This window comes from Poecilia formosa, unplaced genomic scaffold (genome assembly GCF_000485575.1).
Source record: "Poecilia formosa unplaced genomic scaffold, Poecilia_formosa-5.1.2 Scaffold92, whole genome shotgun sequence".
Taxonomy (NCBI): domain Eukaryota; kingdom Metazoa; phylum Chordata; class Actinopteri; order Cyprinodontiformes; family Poeciliidae; genus Poecilia; species Poecilia formosa.
Genome location: NW_006800031.1, coordinates 884577 through 891724, shown reverse-complemented (window position 1 = coordinate 891724; position 7148 = coordinate 884577). Strand labels below are relative to the sequence as shown.

Here is a 7148-nt window from a genome sequence, read left to right as displayed (position 1 = left end):
AAAATGGCTGCAAACACATGTGCAATTATACAACCGTACATCTTTGAAAAGCAGAAGTGGAGCCTCCTGCACAAGCAGCAAGAATTTAGCAAGTGGTTTCTGAATGGTGAGTCAACAGCAAAATATTTGTCTTTTCCAGTAGCCATTGTACAGCAGGAAAACCAGCTGACCAAACATGCTGGGTGTCAGGTTGGGTTGCTATGTGACAAGGTGGGCTCAGATTCTTAGGTAATTGCGCAGTTTGACTCAACATTCAGGAGGCTTTTGAAACTGTTTGTTTTCCAGACACCAAAAATATTAACTTAAATTATTTTAACTTATTGCCCAAAAAATTTGCTGGCTGGTTTCTGAAGCGCCTAGGCTGTTTTTAGAAGGAACTGAGACCCAAATGGACGTATAAAATGTGAAAAAGTGCTTTTTTCACAAAAGGTCCCCATCAGAGAAATAGATTTAAGTAACTTTATTTGTTGAACTAAGAGAAAGATCCACTTTCACATATGTCCCAATGTCTCCAAACCCACCTGTATATCACTATTATTAAACGTCCCTTTAGTCACCAACCCCCCTCATTGCAATTGCTAAATTGTGTTTTTTCAACGTTAGGAGAATATCAACAGAGTTTTGCTCACATGTGAAGGAAACTCAGCGTCAGTTTTCTTAGTCCAGGTAAGATGTTTGATTTTCTTTTGTGTTTGTATTTCTTTGTTGTTTGTTTATATCTGTTTAAGTTATGCCATATTCGGATTAATTAATCTTCGAAAGTCTTGCCATACCAGTTCATCGATTTATGTAAGTTATTCTTGTTTTCTGTTTCTTGTATATTCACAGTTTATTTTCTCTGTGATTATTTGTTAGGGTTTTCCTCTCTGGCTCTAGATCATTTGAGTCCCTGCTGATTTGTGTTTATTTTTCATTTTCTCTGAGTCGACTGACCTTCTCTCACAGCTGCACCCATTTGATAATCAACCACCTGCTTCTTGGTAGAAATCACCCTCCTCGGCATCAAACCCTTTCTGTCTCTTCTGTCTCTGTAATTATTCAGTTTTCTTGCTGATGTTTCCTCCTTTATTATTATTATTATTATTCATTAAATTAAAATCACTCAGTTTCCCCTCTGTCCGTGTTTTTATCAAGTAAAATGTGACAGGAAGTACCTAAATACTTATGAGTGTGAAGGCTTTCAAATTGCAATCCAGTCTCCCTCAAACATTTGATTTTACTTTTCTCCACAATCCTCTCAAGGCTGCAGCTATTCCTATTGATTTTACACCTTCTTTTCATTCTTTCAATTTGCTTTTTATTCATAGCCTTCCAGCATTGTACCTGGAGTACACTAGTGGATTTTGCTGTTTGAGAAAGGTATTAATTTCTACTTGTTTAGAAAACCACAACATCAACTGTCTTGTTAATGTAGGACATTAACAGTCAAAGCATTACATTTCACCAATAATATGTTTTACATTTTGTATTTACTGTTTCTGCACTCCATGCAGAGACAGTAAATACTTTTGGTGAACTCTGAGAGAGATTTGATTACGTTGCAATGACTGAAAATAGTTATGACATAAATAAGGGTAAAATATTCTATTTATGTTTTTACCTTTTTAATTGAATTAATAAAATAAAACAGATCTGAATAGTTTTGACATGACCCATAATATAACTCTTGTACAACTCTTGAAAGTCGTTAGTGACTTTCACCTGGTCTCTTTTGAAAACTTTCATGAAATGTTCCTGTGGAGAGTGTATTTTATTATTATTTTTTTGCTTTTAATTTGCAGTGAATGCTTATTTCAGCCAGTATAATCCTTTTCTTTCTTTTTCAGAATCCAGCAGGTGCCAATTATCACTGTCTGGCACCTTTTTGTTCCCATGTTTCGCTTCAGAAAAGCTAAACAGTCGGAGGTGATCTAAAAACTGACCTCAGCGTTCATCAAAGTTTATCTCCATGGAAACAATCAAAGTCCAGGGTAAAACTTTTTATAGAAACTATAACTAATGACTCTTTTAATACAAAGTTGCACTAAAAGTTCATTAAAAGTGTAAACTTTGGATTATTCGGCCAATAATGACCTTTTTAATGCAAAGTTTTATTAAAATGTGCACTAAAAGTCCATTAAAAGTGTCAACTTTGCATTAAAAGTGTCATTATTCACCGAATGACACTTCATGACAACAGCCATAGACTCCTTCATGTTCATGACAGGTGTTGTGTCATGTGTATGTCGGTGTTATGTAAAACCCTTCATATAAAATGCTACCGTTTGTCTTTGTTCAGTCTGAATGCTTCACATGTTTGCAGAGACTCAGATGTTTACCTGCAGTTTTCATGTGAGTCAGACTGTCTGTGTGTGCATTAGCCTGCTTATGACAGCAGCATTCTCTGTTTTGGGTTGCGTAATGGGCAAAATCAGAAAAAGGTGGTTTGATGTTACGCATACATATTTGAAGCTATATTTTGCTTTCTTCTCTGTGTGCAGCTTTGTTATCTTCAGGAGGATTCTGCTGGCAAACGCTCAGGCCAAATAAAATCTGTGAGAAGATTCGCAGCTGCAGGAGGCGTGTTTTGAAAGCCGATAACAAAAGCTCTTTATCTTTAGTTTTTATAGGAAGAATTCATTTTCAGATTTGTTCCTTCTAAAGTTTAGATCAGTGGAACAAAGTATAAATTTGTCTCATGCATGAGCACTGAATGTGAATGTGGTGGTAAAGGTGTGAAATTTGATCCATGGATGGCTGCACATTGTATTTTACAGCAGTTCCTCCTCATTCTCCTCATGTTTGAACCCCAATCATTTCTGTACTTTTCCATCCTGCTGTCTTCACAGGATAATAAAACTTTGTTCATTTTAACTCAGATTTTCTGCTCTCTCAAATCTAAATGAATTACACGTCCAGCTGAAGTCGAGAGTGTTTAATGCCAGGTGTCACATGGTTAGAGTCACAGTTAATCATTACCACACTTTCCTATTTATAGCCTCTATTGTTCAAAGCTGTAAGGCAAAAAAGGTCATTATAACCTTTATTATAATAAAGTAAAACTGGAGCAGGCTTTCAAAGTATCATCATTTTGGTTATGTAAGTTAACATTCAGTGAATGTTTTGGTTTTTCTTTTTTCTTGGTTTAAATGGAAACTTTTGACTGTTTAAACAAATTTATTGTTGCATCTATAAGAATAAGCAAGCATTTCTTAGTCACGATTTTGTTTCTTAAAGAAAACCATTTATGGTTGACTCCTAGTTGCATCTGTGCTAAAAGGTGTAACTTTATTCATCAACAAAAAGATTTTTTCTTGAAGACAGACTTTCCTGAAATTTTTCCCAGAGCTCTGAGAAAATTTGACACACATTTGCCTTCAGTCAAATGTGTGATTTCCACACAGTTATCTCCACAGGAAGCAACATCAATAAACGTCAGATAACAATGAGCTCCTTTGGTTAAAGAAACCTCGTTACAAGTCCAATAAGATAGTTGAGGAGACAGTTTCTTAACTTTTTTAATGGAAAAACACCGAGCCACTGAATCAATGTTTGGAAAATTATCTTCCTGAAGTTTTGTGTACAATTTGAGTAAAATGTGTTTGTATAAAATCGGTGTTTTACAGTTGATTAAACAAATGTTCTTTCTGACATTCATTATTTTAATGGACCAGACTGTTAGTAAATCTGATTTGCTGCATGTGTCACCCCAGGGATTCTTGCTTATCTTCACAGGAAGACTTTGCGATAAATAAAATCAAATTAAAATTTCTATGGCTTTATAAGTTATAGTAAGCAAGGTTTATAGTTGACGCTAGAAGTTGGTGGATCAGTCCAAAAATGTTGTTATTGATACCAAGTCTGTATTGGATCGATAATAGCATGGTAAGATCAATACTTTCAGATTTCTTCTTGAAAAAGTGTTGTGTTTTTCTCAATTTATTAGACTTAGATTTCTTTAACCTGGTAAAGTCTGAATTATTTGTATTCTAAGAGTCTGTTCATGATTTTTACCATCACTGTGAATTGATTTTAGTTTCAGTGGAAATATTTTTCCGATTTTTGTGTGTTTTTGTTACAGAAGCATCCGGCTTGTCAGGAGGTCATCTGGACATCGGTTTGTTTCCACGAATCTCCAAGCAGCCAAAACACAACCTTTTCTGACCAGGTTGTGAGTGAAAACTGATCTATGCTTTTTGGAAACACACACAAGATGTAAGTCAACATATAGAAGTGCAGCCGCTGTGTTAGTAAACTAAATAAACTTTCCAGCAATAAACAAGAAGAAAACGTATCATCAACACAAAGGTCTTACCTGCAGCGCAGCATGAATCCAAATTCCACTGAATAAAAAAATACATGGACACAGAGACATTTTTTAAGTTTTTGAATATTAAATGTTTCTTCATTTTAAGTTAAATTGTTGTTTGAAATGGTCAACTGCACTGCAAAAACATAAAACCTCCCCTAATGTTTTTGGTCTTTGGTAGTTTATAGTGCAAATATCTGAGAACTGTGAAAATAAGACAAAACTAACTTTTCAGTAAGATATAGAAGCTTGTTTTAAGTTTATAAATCCTTAATATTGATGAAAAGTTTTTGTTTTCCTTGGTTGTTTTCTTTTCCACCTTGGGATTACGTTTTTTTTTGAATTATTTTGCAGTGGAACCAGTTCTTTTTCATCAACATTAAGGAATTATCTACTTAACACAAGCTGCTGTCTTGTTGAAAAGGAATTTGTAAATTAATTTTATCTTAATTCAAGTGTACTAAAATGTTTGCACTAGAAACTAGATCAAAAATACTTGGTAGGATTTTGTGTTTTTGCAGTGTATAGTGGAAATTCTTATTTTTGTAGATTTAAACTTTTATTAAAAAATACAGGAAAAGGATTTCTGTAACTTTAAAATGACTGATGAAATAAATTGTGGCTTGACACCTCTGTAGAAGTGTTATATACAAGAATATAGTTGTTATGTTCTCTCAGCTTCCTCTTGAAGACACCCTACTGATTTTATGGGCTTTAAGTGAGCTAACTTTGTGAGCAGTAGTGGACTAACACCGGAAGACAACATGGCTCCCTAAGTCCACAGTGACTGAGGCACAATCATCTCGGACCACCCAGATGATCAGATATATTTATAAATATCAAATAAATTGTGCTTTAATTAAACTCATCACTTTGCCGGGCGTTTGCAGATGCAACTCAGTATTTCAGTTGTACTTCCTCTTTAATGAAATGACAAATTTCTATAGATGAATGCAAAATCACAATGACTGTGCATTATGTTCTCCAGTTATTGTTGCAGTCAGAAATGGTCAGAAGTCAGAAATAGTCAGAAATAGCCTACAGATATGAAGTATTTGTCTTTTTAATGTGTGTTTTTATGAAAGGTGATCTTGCTGATTTCGCCACAAGTCTTCTTAGTGAAAGACAAAGCAGCTAAGAGATTGTCAGTCAGCAGGAGAGCATGTAAAGCAATCAAAATTTAACCTGAGCCGACCAACCCAGCCGACTCTGTAGTTTTCCACTCACGTGCATGTTGGGGCACAATTATGGCCAGCGGGGGTTCAAAGACAACTGTGAGCAGCACGCACGCACACACACACACACGCACGCACATGCACACACAGATGCACGCACACACACACACACACACACACACACAGATGCACGCACGCACACGCACGCACACACACACCCAGAGATACAGTAAGTAATGAATGTTTTACTGTTTGCAACTTAACACAAACATCCTCCTTTAAGTGAAAACTTATCTGTGTATATTGCAATGTGCATTTAGTGTGTGTTATTTGAATGCAGCCATAATATGTTTGGACAAAACCTGTCTACACACATTCTTGGAGAAATAAGAGAAGGAGTGCTGTAGATAAGAAAGGAGGCATCTGGTGGATTTCAACATATTAATTTAGCTATATTTTGTAAATTACTTTACACACTTCATCCTTTTTTGACATGAACACATTTCAGAAACCATAGACTCAACACAGCCTCAGTTATTACAGCTAGAAACTAATGATCAGGCCTGAAATCTGGGTAGTGATGGGCTCATCTGAACCTTCAGAGCCACATGAAGAAAGTTACAGAGTCAGGCTTTTGTCATCTGAAGAACATTGCAGGATTAAAAGACTAATGTCCCAGCAAAATCTGGAGAAACTCATCCATTTGCTTTGCAAAATGATCCAGAACGCTGCTGCTTGTGTTCTCACTGAAACCAGGAAGATAGAGCTCATCACCCCAGTTCTAAAGTCCTTTCACTGGCCCAAAGCTCAGAGAATAGACTTTAAAATACTATTGTTACTCAACGGCTTGTTACTTATCTTATTAAAGATCTGCTGCTTTCATGTCAGCCTTGTCAGACCACTCAGGCCCTCTGGTTCTGGTTCTGGTCTGCATCCCCAAAACCAACAAGCAACCTGCAAAACACTTAAATCAAGACAGAAAACCCATTTGTTTAGAGAAGTATCTGATTATTAACTGTAACATCATAAAGGGTAGTCTATTATTAGCCTGTCGTTGTTTCCCCTTGTTATTGCAATGCAAAGTTTTTTGCTTGTTTTTTTAAATTCCTTCAAATTGTATAAAAACTTTTTTTTTTGCTGAAAATGTACTATGCAAATAAAAATGCCTGCAAGAACTAAGTAGTTGTTTCAGAACCAAATTATTTCATTGTTTAAATATTATTGAAAAGTTAATTCATTTTAGTGATTCAATTTAAATAGTACAGACTCACAGAGAAATATCAAGTACTCTTCAAGTGTTTATATTTTTGTCAATTTTGTTAATTTCGGTTTACAGGAAATAAAACCAAAAATTTTAAATGCTACATTAGACCACCAAAAAAATATTTTAACAAAGAAATATCACCTGATTGAAAACTATTTCCATGTAGTATACAGTGTATTCACTCAATGCTTGTTCTGGGCTCCATTTTGTGCAAAATACTGAACATGTGGCATGCAGAGTAAGCTGTGGCTTGACACCTCTGCAGAAGTAGAGGAATATAGTTGGTTCTTGTATCTCTCAGCTTCCTCTTGAAGACACCCTACTGATTTTATGGGCTTTAAGTGAGCTAACTTTGTGAGCAATAGTGGACTAACACTGGAAGACAACATGGCTCCCTAAGTCCACAGTGACTGAGGCACAA

At 35.5% G+C, this 7148-nt stretch overlaps 1 long non-coding RNA gene across 2 annotated transcripts; it reads left to right on the top strand.

Moving 5' to 3' along the window:
• Window positions 1–566: 566 nt before the first annotated feature.
• LOC103142003 (uncharacterized) lies at window positions 567–2856 on the top strand. Of its 2 annotated transcripts, XR_476641.2 has the most exons (4): window positions 567–666; window positions 1308–1359; window positions 1827–1970; window positions 2481–2856. It is a non-coding gene; the product is annotated as an uncharacterized LOC103142003 (long non-coding RNA). The 2 variants fall into 2 exon arrangements; XR_001662815.1 differs by lacking the exon at window positions 1308–1359 and having other exon boundaries at window positions 581–666.
• Window positions 2857–7148: the final 4292 nt, after the last annotated feature.